This window comes from Hyperolius riggenbachi, chromosome 7 (genome assembly GCF_040937935.1).
Source record: "Hyperolius riggenbachi isolate aHypRig1 chromosome 7, aHypRig1.pri, whole genome shotgun sequence".
NCBI lineage: Eukaryota > Metazoa > Chordata > Amphibia > Anura > Hyperoliidae > Hyperolius > Hyperolius riggenbachi.
The window spans coordinates 327,225,748-327,241,593 of record NC_090652.1 but is presented as its reverse complement, the minus strand read 5'-3'; positions in this window follow the sequence as shown (position 1 = coordinate 327,241,593).

Sequence of the window (15,846 nt, the reverse complement as noted above, 5' to 3'; positions counted from 1 at the left end):
GTCTGACAGCGGACCTGTTCTGTTCTATGGACACCCCAAAACAATGATCACCTGTCATAATGAAAATGTGGGTCCTTTCCTTGGGGGTTTTAAGTACAAGATAAGAAAGTCAACCTCTTGAGATATGAGGCAAGTAAATTGTGAAAGGCACCAGGACTTGTATCATCACACACCTGGCTACAGTCTATAGCCGCATATTTAGGCATACATGTCCAGATGTCCAGGTAGCCATAGATGTGCCATTTTTATTTTATTTATTTGTAATATCTTGTCCAACATCATTATATGAGAAATAAATGAATGAGAAGGAGTGTATATCTGCTGCTGGAGCTGCTGGACTGAGCATTGATTATATCTCATCTGCTCTGAGAAATGGTCAAAAAGCTTTTTATTAAAGCACGTCTCGCACTCGATTCATCTTACTTCTCTGATATATTATGTATGAACTGTTAAAATTTAATGTACCGTGCGATTTTCTCCTTCTCGTCCGGCGGGAGAACTTGCTTGTTTGGCACAACATGTGGAGGATGCCGTTCAGTTCATCGGACAGCGAGAGATGCTGAAGAACGTGTCAGGAAAGGTACATGTGACAACTCTCCTTTCATCATGCCTGGATTTCTGCTGAGAGTTGGGATCTGGCTGTAAATAAAGTGTATGAATCTGCACCCTCTGAATACATTTATATGTAAACATATAGAGGTGAGATATTAAGCAGTGCTGGGCCGAAATTACGCATTAGCGTAATTACGCATCGTAATTCACTACAAATGCACCGTAAGCGTTACGTGTAAGGTTACGGTATTACGCGTAATTAATTACGCGTAGACCGTAGGTTACGTTATTACGCGTAACAAATTACACGTAAGACAGTAAACTCCCATTGAAATTACACAGTCTGCCGTAATCGCGTAATATTACGCTCCGTATAATATAAAAAAGCCGCCGACTTTAAGGGTTAATAGCAAAGCCCCCTTAAGTGCTAAGAGCCTCAAATTTGGAGAATATATTAAGGAGATCAGAAGGAATAAGAGGAAAAAAATTTTTTTCAAAAAGACCTCATAGTTTTTGAGAAAATCGATGTTAAAGTTTCAAAGGAGAAATATATACATTTAAAAACCCGCCGACTTTAACGGTTAATAGCAAAGCCTGCTTAAAATTTAGGAACACCAAATTCACAGGGTATATTAAGGGGATCAGTGGGAATAAGAGGAAAACATTTTTTTCAAAAAGACCTTATAGTTTTTGACAAAATCGATTTTTAAGTTTCAAGGGCAAAAATGTCTTTTAAATGCGGAAAATGTCAGTATTTTTTGCACAGGTAACAATAGTGTTTTATTTTCATAGATTCCCCCAAGTGGGAAGAGTTTTACTTACTTCGTTCTGAGTGTGGGAAATATAAAAAAAAAACGACGTGGGGTCCCCCCTCCCAGACCTCTTTAACCCCTTGTCCCCCATGCAGACTGGGATAGCCAGAATGCGGAGCACCGGCCGCGTGGGGCTCCGCACCCTGACTATACCAGCCCGCATGGTCCATGGATTGGGGGGTCTCGGAAGGGGAGGGGCAGCCAAGCTTTCCCCTCCCCCTCCGAGCCCTTGTCCAATCCAAGGACAAGGGGCTCTTCTCCACCTCCGATGGGCGGTAGAGGTGGAGGCCGCGATTTCCTGGGGGGGGGGTTCATGGTGGCATCTGGGAGTCCCCTTTAAAAAGGGGTCCCCCAGATGCCCACCCCCCCTCCCAGGAGAAATGAGTATAGAGGTACTTGTACCCCTTACCCATTTCCTTTAAGAGTTAAAAGTAAATAAACACACAAACACATAGAAAAAGTATTTTAATTGAACAAAAAACATAACCACGAAAAAAGTCCTTTAATATTCTTAATTAACCATTAATACTTACCTGTCCCTTTAAAAGCCAGTTCCCACGCAATATCCTCGGAAATATACTAATCAGTTACAATGTAACAAAGTTGTTACAATGTAACAACTTTGTAACTCCACCGCACCCGACGTCACTCGCCGCTCACCCGCCAGCCGCCGCATACACGCTAAGTCCCCGCCGGCTCCCGCCGTCCACTCCGCCCACACCTGTCACCCATATACATGCTGGCACCCATGGGTGCCAGCATGTATATAGGTGACATGTGGGAGAGGCGGGGAGGGCAGCGAGAGCCGGCGGGACTTGGCGTCCTTCACCCGACAGAGCTCTGAGCTATACAGCTCAGAGCTCTCTAAAGCATCTTTGTATTTGGGCTCCAAGGAGCCCCATTGGTCCTTAGCAGACCAATGGGGTTCCTTTAAATCAGAAGGAACCCCATTGGTCTGCTAAGGACCAATGGGGCTCCTTGGAGCCCAAATACAAAGATGCTTTAGAGAGCTCTGAGCTATATAGCTCAGAGCTCTGTCGGGTGAAGGACGCCAAGTCCCGCCGGCTCTAGCTGCCCTCCCCGCCTCTCCCACATGTCACCTATATACATGCTGGCACCCATGGGTGCCAGCATGTATATGGGTGACAGGTGCGGGCGGAGTGGACGGCGGGAGGCGGCGGGGACTTAGCGTGTATGCGGCGGCCGGCGGGTGAGTGGCGAGTGACGTCGGGTGCGGTGGAGTTACAAAGTAACAAAGTTGTTACATTGTAACAACTTTGTTACATTGTAACTGATTAGTATATTTCCGAGGATATTGCGTGGGAACTGGCTTTTAAAGGGACAGGTAAGTATTAATGGTTAATTAAGAATATTAAAGGACTTTTTTCGTGGTTATGTTTTTTGTTCAAATAAAATACTTTTTCTATGTGTTTGTGTGTTTATTTACTTTTAACTCTTAAAGGAAATGGGTAAGGAGTACAAGTACCTCTATACTCATTTCTCCTGGGAGGAGGGGTGGGCATCTGGGGGACCCCTTTTTAAAGGGGACTCCCAGATGCCACCATGAACCCCCCCCCCCCCCCAGGAAATCGCGGCCTCCACCTCCACCGCCCATCGGAGGTGGAGAAGAGCCCCTTGTCCTTGGATTGGACAAGGGCTCGGAGGGGGAGGGAAATGCTTGGCTGCCCCTCCCCTTCCGAGACCCCCTAATCCATGGACCATGCGGGCTGGTATAGTCAGGGTGCGGAGCCCCACGCGGCCGGTGCTCCGCATTCTGGCTATCCCAGTCTGCATGGGGGACAAGGGGTTAAAGAGGTCTGAGAGGGGAGACCCCACGTTGTTTTTTTTTTTATATTTCCCACACTCAGAACGAAGTAAGTAAAACTCTTCCCACTTGGGGGAATCTATGAAAATAAAACACTATTGTTACCTGTGCAAAAAAAAACTGACATTTTCCGCATTTAAAAGACATTTTTGCCCTTGAAACTTAAAAATCGATTTTGTCAAAAACTATAAGGTCTTTTTGAAAAAAAAATGTTTCCTCTGATTCCCACTAATCCCCTTAATATTAGTGTTGGGCGAACAGTGTTCGCCACTGTTCGGGTTCTGCAGAACATCACCCTGTTCGGGTGATGTTCGAGTTCGGCCGAACACCTGACGGTGCTCGGCCAAACCGTTCGGCCACATGGCCGAACTAAGAGCGCATGGCCGAACGTTCCCCGAACGTTCGGCTAGCGCTGTGATTGGCCGAACGGGTCACGTGGTTCGGGCCCGAACGCGCTCTGATTGGCCGAACGGTCACGTGGTTCGGGTAAATAAATACCCGAACCACGTCATATCTCCGCCATTTGTCTGTGGGTTTAGCTTTGGGTAGGCAGGCAGGGTAGTTCGCTCTCCAGCCACGCTAGCCAGGGTCCCCCCCAGTCATTGTGTGTCGCTGCTGGGAACAGTAATACACCGCTCGCTCAGCCACACTATATATAGCATTGTTTACTGCCACTGTGTACCTCGCTCAGCCACGCTATATATATAGCATTGTGTTTTCTGACACTCTGTGTACACGGCTTAGCCTGACTAATATAGCATTGTGTGTACTGCCACTGTGCACCTCGCTCAGCCACGCTATATATAGCATTGTGTGTACTGCCACTGTGCACCTCGCTCAGCCACGCTATATATAGCATTGTGTGTACTGCCACTGTGCACCTCGCTCAGCCACGCTATATATATAGCATTGTGTTTTCTGACACTCTGTGTACACGGCTTAGCCTGACTAATATAGCATTGTGTGTACTGCCACTGTGCACCTCGCTCAGCCACGCTATATATAGCATTGTGTGTACTGCCACTGTGCACCTCGCTCAGCCACGCTATATATAGCATTGTGTGTACTGCCACTGTGCACCTCGCTCAGCCACGCTATATATAGCATTGTGTGTACTGCCACTGTGCACCTCGCTCAGCCACGCTATATATATAGCATTGTGTTTTCTGACACTCTGTGTACACGGCTTAGCCTGACTAATATAGCATTGTGTGTACTGCCACTGTGCACCTCGCTCAGCCACGCTATATATAGCATTGTGTGTACTGCCACTGTGCACCTCGCTCAGCCACGCTATATATAGCATTGTGTTTACTGCCACTCTGTGTACACCGCTCAGCCAGACTATATACCGTTGTTTACTGACACTCTGTGTACACCGCTCAGCCAGACTATATACCATTGTTTACTGACACTCTGTGTACACGGCTTAGCCTGACTAATATAGCATTGTGTGTACTGCCACTGTGCACCTCGCTCAGCCACGCTATATATAGCATTGTGTTTTCTGACACTCTGTGTACACGGCTTAGCCAGACTATATAGCATTGTGTGTACTGCCACTCTGTGTACACCGCTCAGCCAGACTATATAGCATTGTGTTTACTTCCACTCTGTGTCTGCTGGGCCTGGGAACAGTAGTACACCGCTCACCCGCCACTGTATAGCATTGTGCTCTGTGTCGCTGCTGGGAATAGTGGTACTGTATAGCATTTCTGTACTGCCACTGTACTGCTGCCAGTCAGCGTGTACTGTAAGGATAAGTGAAATGAGGAAGAAATCCGGTGAAAGAGGAAGGGGCAAGGGAAGAGGTGTTTCCCCTGACGGTTCACGTACAGGCCACAGGGGAGCACCCAAGAAAACCCACTCAATACCGCCCATGTTGTCCAGGACAACAACCCTCACAAATCCAAAAGAACAGGACCAGATAATTACTTGGATGACCTCTCAAGCGTCCAGCAGTGGGTTAAGCAGCACCAGCACATCACGCACGAGGTCCGAGTCCTCAGCCAGTTACAAGGAGCCAGTGGGCACAAAGCTGACACAACCGGCAGCGACACCACGCACACAACTGCCAGATAACCAGTCCTATGAATTACCTCAGGACACAATGGGGTATTCGCAGGAGCTATTCCCAGCCCAACAAACTTCCACCTATGAAAGGTCAATGGAGGAACAGCCAGAAATGTTGTGCCCGGATTCACAACCATTAACTGTGGGAAATGCACCGCGCACTGAAATACAAGGTGAGTCCGAGGAGGACTCGGAAACCCAAATCCCAGAGCAAGTTGGGCAGGAGGGGTTGCAATTGCAGGAGGTCGGCCGACAAGATCTGGAAGACGACGTTGGAGTGAGCTGCGCAGAGGTTGTTCTGGGGAGCTCTACTCCACGGCGGCGGCCCCCCACAATGACATATGACGAGTTTGAGGAGATGGAAGAGGAGGGTATGGACAATGTGGACAGAGACCCAGATTTTATTTGTGAACGAGAACATCGCCGTCGTAGCAGCAGCACAGATGAGTCTGTTGAAGAACCCACTGCTGAACGAGTTCGCCTTGTGCCACAAGGTAGGCGGCGCGCAATTTCAGGCACCACAAGCGTGGAAGTTAGAGTGAGAGGCAAAAGAGGAGCAAACAGAAATCGCCAGCAAGGAGGCAGGTGCTCCAAAGTCTGGGCTTTCTTTGAAGACTGCACTGAGGATGTTACCATGGCGATTTGTAAGGTGTGCAAGACTCGCCTGAGCAGGGGGAAAAGTATTAACAACCTCTCCACCACCAGCATGAGCCGCCACATGCTATCCAAACATCCCACTCTGTGGGCAAACGCGGCAGGACAGGGTACCAGCAACACTGCCTCCCTTGGGTTCACCAGACTCACCACCAGACCCGCCTCAGCAGCAGCAGTAGCCCAGCCATTGCGTGGTTCACAACATTCACAAACATCAGACGACGCTGACACTGTCACTTTCCGGAGTAGTGCTCTTGAGGTCTCCCAGTGTTCATCAAACACAACAACCAACAGCCCTTCCGTGTGCAGCGCTACGGTTCAGTTGTCTGTGTCGGAGATGTTTGAGCGCAAGAGGAAATTGCCAGCAAATGACCCCCGGGCCGTGGCAGTAACAGCCAGCATAGCCAAGCTTCTGGCCTGCGAAATGCTGCCATATCGAGTGGTGGAGACAAACAGCTTCAAGGGCATGATGTCAGTGGCCATCCCACGTTACGTGGTTCCCAGCCGCTACCACTTTGCGCGCTCTGCAGTGCCTGAGTTGCATGAGCACGTGGTCAGCAAAATAACCCGAAGCTTGAAGAATGCCGTTGCCTGCAAGGTTCACCTCACCACTGACACTTGGACGAGTGCGTTCGGCCAGGGTCGATACATCTCCCTTACTGCGCACTGGGTGAACCTTGTGGAGCCTGGCAGCGATTCCTCACCTGCTACGGCGCGGGTGTTGCCCACGCCGCAAACAGCTGCACCGCCGTCCCTCCCACTGGATAACAACAGCAGCACCTACCTCTCTGACTCCTTCTCCTCCAACGCATCTCAAAGCTGTACCTCATCCGGAAACGCTAACCCAGCAGCAGTAGGATCGTGGAAGCAGTGCAGCACAGCTGTTGGCATGCGTCAGCAAGCGTTGCTGAAGCTGATCTGCCTTGGGGATAAGCAGCACACAGGGGAGGAAATTTGGAAGGGAATAAAGGAACAGACGGATTTGTGGCTGGCACCGCTGGACTTGAAACCGGGCATGGTTGTGTGTGATAATGGGAGTAATCTCATTCGCGCTTTAAGGTTGGCTAAGCTGACACACATCCCTTGCCTGGCGCACGTGATGAACCTAGTAGTTCAGCGGTTCCTGAGGACATACCCAGGCGTGGCCGATCTTCTGTTGAAGGTGCGTCGAGTGGCCAAACATTGTAGAAATTCCAGTACTGCTTCGGGGGCACTCGCCAAGATGCAGGAGCGTTTCAATCTCCCCCACCATCGCTTGCTGTGTGATGTCCCTACGCGCTGGAATTCTACGCTGCACATGCTAGCACGCTTTTGTGAGCAGAAGAGTGCAGTGGTCCAGTACATGACGGCGCAGTACCGAGGCGCATCCGGACAGCTGCCAAGCTTCTGTGGATCCGAACATGTCTGCCAAGTCCTCCAAAATTTTGAGCAATACACGTTGCTTGTGAGCAGTGACAATTCTTCAGTCAGCATTACCATACCACTGCTGTGTTTACTGAAGAGGTCAATGTTGAAAATCAAGGAAACAGCTGTCATGATGCAACTGGGGGAATCTGAAGGAGAAAACGATCAGCGTGATGGTACCAACATCAGGCCATCCGCCTCAGGGAACGCTGGCCCCAGCAGCTATGACGAAGAAGAGGAGGAGGAACAGCTGGAGTTGGAGCAGGAATTTCATGCCACCACTGACGAGGGCCAGAGCGGTGCACGTTGGACTTCCACAATTCAACGCGAATGGTCAGCAGAAGCAGACCAGGAGGAAGGTGACGACTATGATGCATCACAACAACTATCACAACGCTCACAAGAGGATGATGAGGATTCTGGTAGGACTCTGGCACACATGGCTCAATTCATGCTAGACTGCATTGAACGTGACCCACGCATTGTGCGCATTCTGGACAACACCAATTACTGGGTTTATACCCTTCTGGATCCACGGTACAAACACAATGTTCCAAAACTGCTTGAAGAAAGAGTCAGACAGGTCAAAATGGAAGAATACCAGCAGGCCCTTGTGGAGACTTTAGAGAGGAGATTGACATCCTCCCCCTCCTCTAGCCAGTTGTACGCAGACAGACTGACTTCCGCAAACCCAGGATGACCAGGAGGGCAGCAAACAACGCAAGCCGCAGCTAGTGCCCAAAAGGGAACGGTATCGGCAGTGTCCTTGGAGTGGGAAAATTTTCTGACACCCATGCAGCAGCAGCCCACTGAACAGCAAGCGTGCAGATCCACCTCCAACACCGATCGCCTGGAGAAGATGGTCAAGGACTACATGTCAGATGACGTAGCTGTGTCGAACAATCCATCTGCACCCTTCAACTATTGGGTATCGAAGCTAGACACCTGGCACGAACTGGCAATGTACGCAATAGAGGTGCTGGCTTGCCCGGCAGCCAGCGTTATGTCGGAACGTTGTTTCAGTGCTGCCGGAGGCATCATCACAGATCGGCGTATCCGCCTCTCCACAGAAAATGCAGACCGTCTGACTCAAATTAAAATGAATCAATCCTGGATTGGAAATGACTACGCAACACTCCAGGACCCCAACCAAGTAACATGACCAATGAACATCTGGGATGGTGTAGCATTTCCGGTCCCTGTTTATTGAACCTCTCATCTGTATTACATTTATGACTGCATGGCGGCAAAAAGCATTGCTGCTATATCCGCACGCTTTTTGTCCTCATGCAAGGCCTGGGTTGTTGTGTCTCAAAAAGCATGGCCTTCTCCTCCTGCGCCTGCTCCATCACGTGTGCTGCTGCTGCTGCTGGGTTAGCGTTGCCGGTCCCTGTTTATTGAACCTCTCATCTGTATTACATTTATGACTGCATGGCGGCAAAAAGCATTGCTGCTATATCCGCACGCTTTTTGTCCTCATGCAAGGCCTAGGTTGTTGTGTCTCAAAAACCGTGGCCTTCTCCTCCTGCGCCTGCTCCTGTTCCATCACGTCTGCTGCTGCTGGGTTAGCGTTGCCGCGTGGTCCCTGTTTATTGAACCACTTATCTTTATTACATTTATGACTGCATGGCGGTACAAAGCATGCTATCCGCACGCTTCTTGCCCTCATGCAAGGCCTGGGTTGTTGTGTCTCACAAAGCGTGGCCTTCTCCTCCTGCGCCTGCTCCTGTTCCATCACGTCTGCTGCTGCTGGGTTAGCGTTGCCGCGTGGTCCCTGTTTATTGAACCACTTATCTTTATTACATTTATGACTGCATGGCGGTACAAAGCATGCTATCTGCACGCTTCTTGCCCTCATGCAAGGCCTGGGTTATTGTGTCTCACAAAGCGTGGCCTTCTCCTCCTGCGCCTCCTCCTGTTCCATCACGTCTGCTGCTGCTGGGTTAGCGTTGCCGCGTGGTCCCTGTTTATTGAACCACTTATCTTTATTACATTTATGACTGCATGGCGGTACAAAGCATGCTATCCGCACGCTTCTTGTCCTCATGCAAGGCCTGGGTTGTTGTGTCTCACAAAGCGTGGCCTTCTCCTCCTGCGCCTCCTCCTGTTCCATCACGCCTGCTGCTGCTGGGTTAGCGTTGCCGCGTGGTCCCTGTTTATTGAACCACTTATCTTTATTACATTTATGACTGCATGGCGGTACCTCATGCAAGGCCTGGGTTGTTGTGTCTCACAAAGCGTGGCCTTCTCCTCCTGTTCCATCACGTCTGCTGCTGGTGGGTTAGCGTTGCCGCGTGGTCCCTGTTTATTGAACCACTTATCTTTATTACATTTATGACTGCATGGCGGTACCTCATGCAAGGCCTGGGTTGTTGTGTCTCACAAAGCGTGGCCTTCTCCTCCTGCGCCTCCTCCTGTTCCATCACGTCTGCTGCTGCTAGGTTAGCGTTGCCGCGTGGTCCCTGTTTATTGAACCACTTATCTTTATTACATTTATGACTGCATGGCGGTACCTCATGCAAGGCCTGGGTTGTTGTGTCGCACAAAGCGTGGCCTTCTCCTCCTGCGCCTGCTCCTGTTCCATCACGTGTGCTGCTGCTGCTGCTGGGTTAGCGTTGCCGGTCCCTGTTTATGGAACCTCTTATCTTTATTACATTTATGACTGCATGGCGGTACAAAGCATGCTATCCGCACGCTTCTTGTCCTCATGCAAGGCCTGGGTTGTTGTGTCTCACAAAGCGTGGCCTTCTCCTCCTGCGCCTCCTCCTGTTCCATCACGTCTGCTGCTGCTGGGTTAGCGTTGCCGCGTGGTCCCTGTTTATTGAACCACTTATCTTTATTACATTTATGACTGCATGGCGGTACAAAGCATGGTATCCGCACGCTTCTTGTCCTCATGCAAGGCCTGGGTTGTTGTGTCTCACAAAGCGTGGCCTTCTCCTCCTGCGCCTCCTCCTGTTCCATCACGTCTGCTGCTGCTGGGTTAGCGTTGCCGCGTGGTCCCTGTTTATTGAACCACTTATCTTTATTACATTTATGACTGCATGGCGGTACAAAGCATGCTATCCGCACGCTTCTTGTCCTCATGCAAGGCCTGGGTTGTTGTGTCTCACAAAGCGTGGCCTTCTCCTCCTGCGCCACCCTCCTCCTGTTCCATCACGTGTGCTGCTGCTGGGTTAGCGTTACCGGTCCCTTTTCCTGGAACCTCTTATATGTATTACATTTATGACTGCTTGCCGACAAAAAGCATGTTACCTGTGCAAAGAAAACAGACATTTCCCGCATTTAAAAGACAGTTTTCCCTTTGAAACTTTAAAATCGATTTTCTCAAAAACTATAACCTCTTTTTGCTAAAAATTTTTTCCTCTTGTACCCACTCCCAAGGTGCACATACCCTGTAAATTTGGGGTATGTAGCATGTAAGGAGGCTTTACAAAGCACAAAAGTTCGGGTCCCCATTGACTTCCATTATGTTCGGAGTTCGGGTCGAACACCCGAACATCGCGGCCATGTTCGGCCTGTTCGGCCCGAACCCGAACATCTAGATGTTCGCCCAACACTACTTAATATACCCTGGGAATTTGGTGTTCCTAAATTTTAAGCAGGCTTTGCTATTAACCGTTAAAGTTGGCGGGTTTTTAAATGTATATATTTTTCCTTTGAAACTTTAACATCGATTTTCTAAAAAACTATAAGGTCTTTTTGAAAAAAAAAAATTTACCTCTTATTCCTTCTGATCTCCTTAATATATTCTCCAAATTTGAGGCTCTTAGCAATTAAGGGGGCTTTGCTATTAACCCTTAAAGTCGGCGGTTACCTAACATTGATCCATGCGTCAACTTTTTCGCTTGGCAGCATGACCGCATTAATTGCTAGTAGGAATTTACGCGTAAGCCAATAACGTAACAACCTTAATTACGGTATTCTTATGCGTAATTGTGTAAGGGCTATGCGTAATTACAGACATGTACCATAAATGAATGTCTACGCCGTAAGCGTAATTCCGTAATGCGTAATAGCGTAAAATTACGCGTAATGATCCGTAAGCGTAGTTTTTTCCATTACGCCCAGCACTGATATTAAGGGCCCTTCTCCACTACCAACAGGTTGCAAGCCAATTCTGATCACTTGTGGATGGCAAAACACTAGCTACAGCTAAAACTAACTAACAATAACCAAGCCATCGCACCACTATGTGATCTCTGCACCATTCAGCATTCAAATTATTTTACTTATTTTTTATTTTCCAGTCCCCAGATGCCACCATGAACCCGCCCCCCCCCCCCCTCAGGGGCCTACACCCACATGCGTGCATGGGTGGCAAGGGGTCAGAGAGGCTTGGGAGGGGGGACCCTACATCAGTCTTTTATAGTCCAAATCATAGGTAAAATTGCCAGGTGTAAGGGATTGCTCCTCTCGGCCGCAGTATGGTCTGAGTCAGCTGACACTTAGGCAGGGGTTTATGTAATAAATAATAATATATGGATGCTGACCCTGGCTGAGATTGAACCCTGGTCTCTCACATCAGAGGCAATGCTCTTAAAGGGAATCTAAACTGAGAGGGATATGGATGTTTCCTTTTAAACAATATCAGTTGCCTGGCAGTCCTGCTGATCTCTTTGGCTGCAGTATAGGCTGAATCACACACCTGAAACAAGCATGCAGCTAATTCAGTCTGACTTCAGTCAGAGCACCTGATCTGCATGCTTGTTCAGGGGCTGTGGCTAAAAGCTTTAGAGACACAGGATCAGCAAGAGAGTCAGGTAACTGGTATTATTTTAAAAGGAAAAATCCATATCCTTCTCAGTTTAGGTTCTCTTTAACCACTATGCTATAGCTGACACACAGTCAGGATGTTTTGCTGGTGAGTACTGGTTAGTCAGCTGACATGTATTGACACCTGTGTCGGCTGATCTCTCTCAGCTGATACTTAAACAAGATGAATGCCTGCGTTTCATTGGCTGTTGTGTGCATGTGGCCGGCCACTGATTGGATGCTGTCAGTATTTAAGCCTTGCTATGACAGTTGCATGTTGCCCATGATAGCTCTAGCTTGCTGGGTGCTGGGTGCTCTGTACTGCGTTGTCTTGTTGTATTGGATTATCTAGATTTTGACCTCTGCCTGTTATTGAACCTTCCTTGCCTGCCACCTGAACTGACCTCTTGCCTGGATTATCATTATGACTGTTTGCTACCTGGTTTGACCTCGGATACATTTTTGACCTCTCGTTGCCCAGCCCTCATGTACTGCAATATGTGTATGACCCTGGACTGTTACTGGACTTTGCTAACTCTGAATCCTTGTTTGGCCTGGAAGTTTATTTGCTCACCCAGCATTCAGCTCCAATACCTTGCACACTAAAGGCCTGGGTGTAACCGAAGTCGGGTAGGTATTGTCTCCTCACCTCCCGTTCAAGCGGGGACGTCCTAAATAGGGTGAAGCGTGTGGAGGTAGATTGGGGCATTGGAGCTGATTCTTGGGTGAATATTCCTACAGGCCTGACATCAGGGATCCTTATACAGGAATATTACGGCTGTATAACGATCTCTGGCCAAAGCGTTTCCACATCCTCTGGGTTTCCAGGAGTCATTAGACACTGTGTACTGCGTATTGACCACCGGGTTGCTCATGGTAACATGGCATCATGTTAACTGACATAGGCCTCAATTCACTAAGATCATGCTAGAGATAATAAGGCAAGAGTAAACTTGCCACGGCACAGTAAGAGAGTTATCCTATCTCTTTATTCCTTAAGTTACCTTCTCTGTGTCACGGAATAGCCGTGAGAAACGCAGGTGAATCTGGAGAATTCACAGTCGATTTCCTGATCGCTCCCTGTCGGATCTGTGCAGTCGTGCAAGCGATCAGAAAACGACTTCTTTGTGTTTTTTTAAATCCAGAGATCTGTTCCCCTCACCCCTCAGGAATGCCTCCCCCCACCCTCAGGAATGTCACACGTGGCCACATTCCTTGCAGGGACCAGCTCATTCCCCCTACAGCCAGATGTCTACATGAAAAGGACTAGGAAGCTGGCTCCCCAGGGGGGAGACTCTCCGGCACCGACTCTCCGGCACCGACCAGAGCAGACCTGAAGTTATGTGATGTATGGTTTTGTGTCGATTATATGGCGACTGTACATCGCACAGCTATAAAATTCATATAGTCTTGTTCGGTAAAATCTGGCCATCGTGCTGATATGAAATTCATCGCGATAGTCCGTCCGGTTATTGAGGTATGACCCTTCTCAAGAACTGGGTCCGTTGCACTAGCCATGTCTGATGTCATATTAATCTGTATTTTCTGACAAGTATGAATCTGTTATCCACCTGAATATGAAGTGTATCGTTTGTGAGTCACGGCAGTTTGTAAGTTTAAAACCTAAAATCTCTCAGAGGAAATGAACTGTCATTGGTTGGTAATTCAGAGGGGCCAGCATTGCCACACCCTCAAACCAGCTTCATCAAAAGCATCTGCGAGGGGCTCTTCCGTCAGTCCTCCACATTCCATCTGTATGAGAACGATCTACTGCCAGCCAGGGGACCATGTGGTTGGCGGCCATCTTGTCTGAACTGAAACAAAGGACATTTTCCATTTTGCTTGGATTTTAAATTGAGCTTAAACAAAGGAATTTACCAAGAAACTTTGATTCTTCCCACTAAAAGGCATCTTTCCAGAAACTAAGTATTTTTTCTCCCTTTCTTTACTTTCCTACTGTGTTATCTCATGTCTCAATAATTGTTGATTTTAATAATTTTCTGTATATATTAATTATTTATATTGCCGTGAATAAAAGACTTTATTAAAGTCATTCACTGTTCCGCTACCCTGCTTCTCAGCCATACAGAGAAACTGATCCCAGGTCTCTGGAGAGACGCTACTACTATTGTTGATGTCTAGACAGAATAGAGTGTGTTTAACTGTTTTTATTCGCAGGACCAGTCAGTCAGTCAGTCGGGTCCACTGGCCCATACCAGTGGTGGTGGCAGATACCCTGAAATCGTGTGTAAGTTGTATTTCTGTAACCCCACAGGCTCCCTTCTGGTCGGGCTGCTGCCCAAATTTCTGTTGGTTTCTGCGCAAAGATCGCGACCAAAGCTTGCATGGTCTGTGTGCTGAAAGCGATTGGAAGGCAATTTGCGGTCTGACCACTAGGGCTTCTGTGACACTCTGTAGTTAAGTTACCTCCTCTGTAGTTAAGTTACCTTCTCAGTAGTTAAGTTTCCTCCTCTGTAGTTATTTTCACATGCAGTTAATTAGCAGCCTGTCTTTAACTTTAGAATTCTGGAGTTATTTTAAGGATTGAAGAGTTAACTTAAAGACAGAAGAGATAACTTTAGGTTTGCCTGAATAAAATGTTTCTTGAATACTACATGCCTTGTCACCATGGTGATAACTCTAGAAATGTTGTTAAATACAGGAGATAAGCTTAGTGAATTGAGGCCTATAGTAGCGGCTACTAGTGAAGTATCACGGTCGCGATACTTCAAAGGATCGCCTGCATTTGAAGTTACGCACGTTGCTATGTAAGTAACTAAGGAAGGCCTGCTTTTTACATAGCAACTTAATAAGGCTTGTATAGTGGCCGCTCCCTAACATTAAGCTTCACTGCTTTCAGCTTAATGAATCAAGCCCAATGACTTGACTGTATTTCTATAGCTGTAGCACAGCCTGGAACTTTGCAAGAACATGATGTTATTTCTCATCATTGCAATCATAGTCCTCTGCATGAGTCTGATAAATCCCATGTTAACATTCCAACAAAGACGGTTCTCTGTCCAGGAGATGTCGCAGCTCTTATCAGATCTTCCCAGAAACACTCACTAAATCCGAGGCTCGAGAATTCTGATAATATATCTCAGTGCCAGAACATAACAAATGAGCTTTCTACAACCGAACAAGCTAAATTAATTCTGTATACCAAACAAAGTGTCCGGTGAGAATGAATCTCTCCATTATGAGCTAATTTGGGTTCCTTATCTGATGCTGAAGCTTCATCTAAGAAACGCACAGTCTATGCTCCATCTATCTTCATGTCAGGCTGAGGCAAGCCAGGCTTTTTTTATAAGGAAATTTATTGGTACTTTGGGACTGCCTCAAGTCCTTCTGTAGTTATCTCCCCTTTCCAAATGTAATTTCTGATGACTGTGACAAAATAGTAGATTGTGAAGAGAGTATTGTGCAGCGATAGCTGGACTCACAAATGAAATCCGCTGCCTCTATTTCCAGGACTCGCTGTTATCTTCCTTTCCTGAGTGTCACAACTCATAGCTGGATTGTGATTATGAGTATATAGAAAATACCTGCTGTTTCATTGTATGTTCTACAAACCCTGCATGGCAGAAGTGAGGGGGGATAATGCGCTGAATGAAGAGATTAGTCCAGAGAAGGGATTGTTTATTGTGCCCAGGAAAACAGGGAATCTTTGTCAGACCTGCGGATATCTTACATGTTTCTACAGACTCCATAACAAACTTAGAACATTCTCATCCAAAGTGACTCTGTAGTGAGAGGGATATAGAGGCTGTC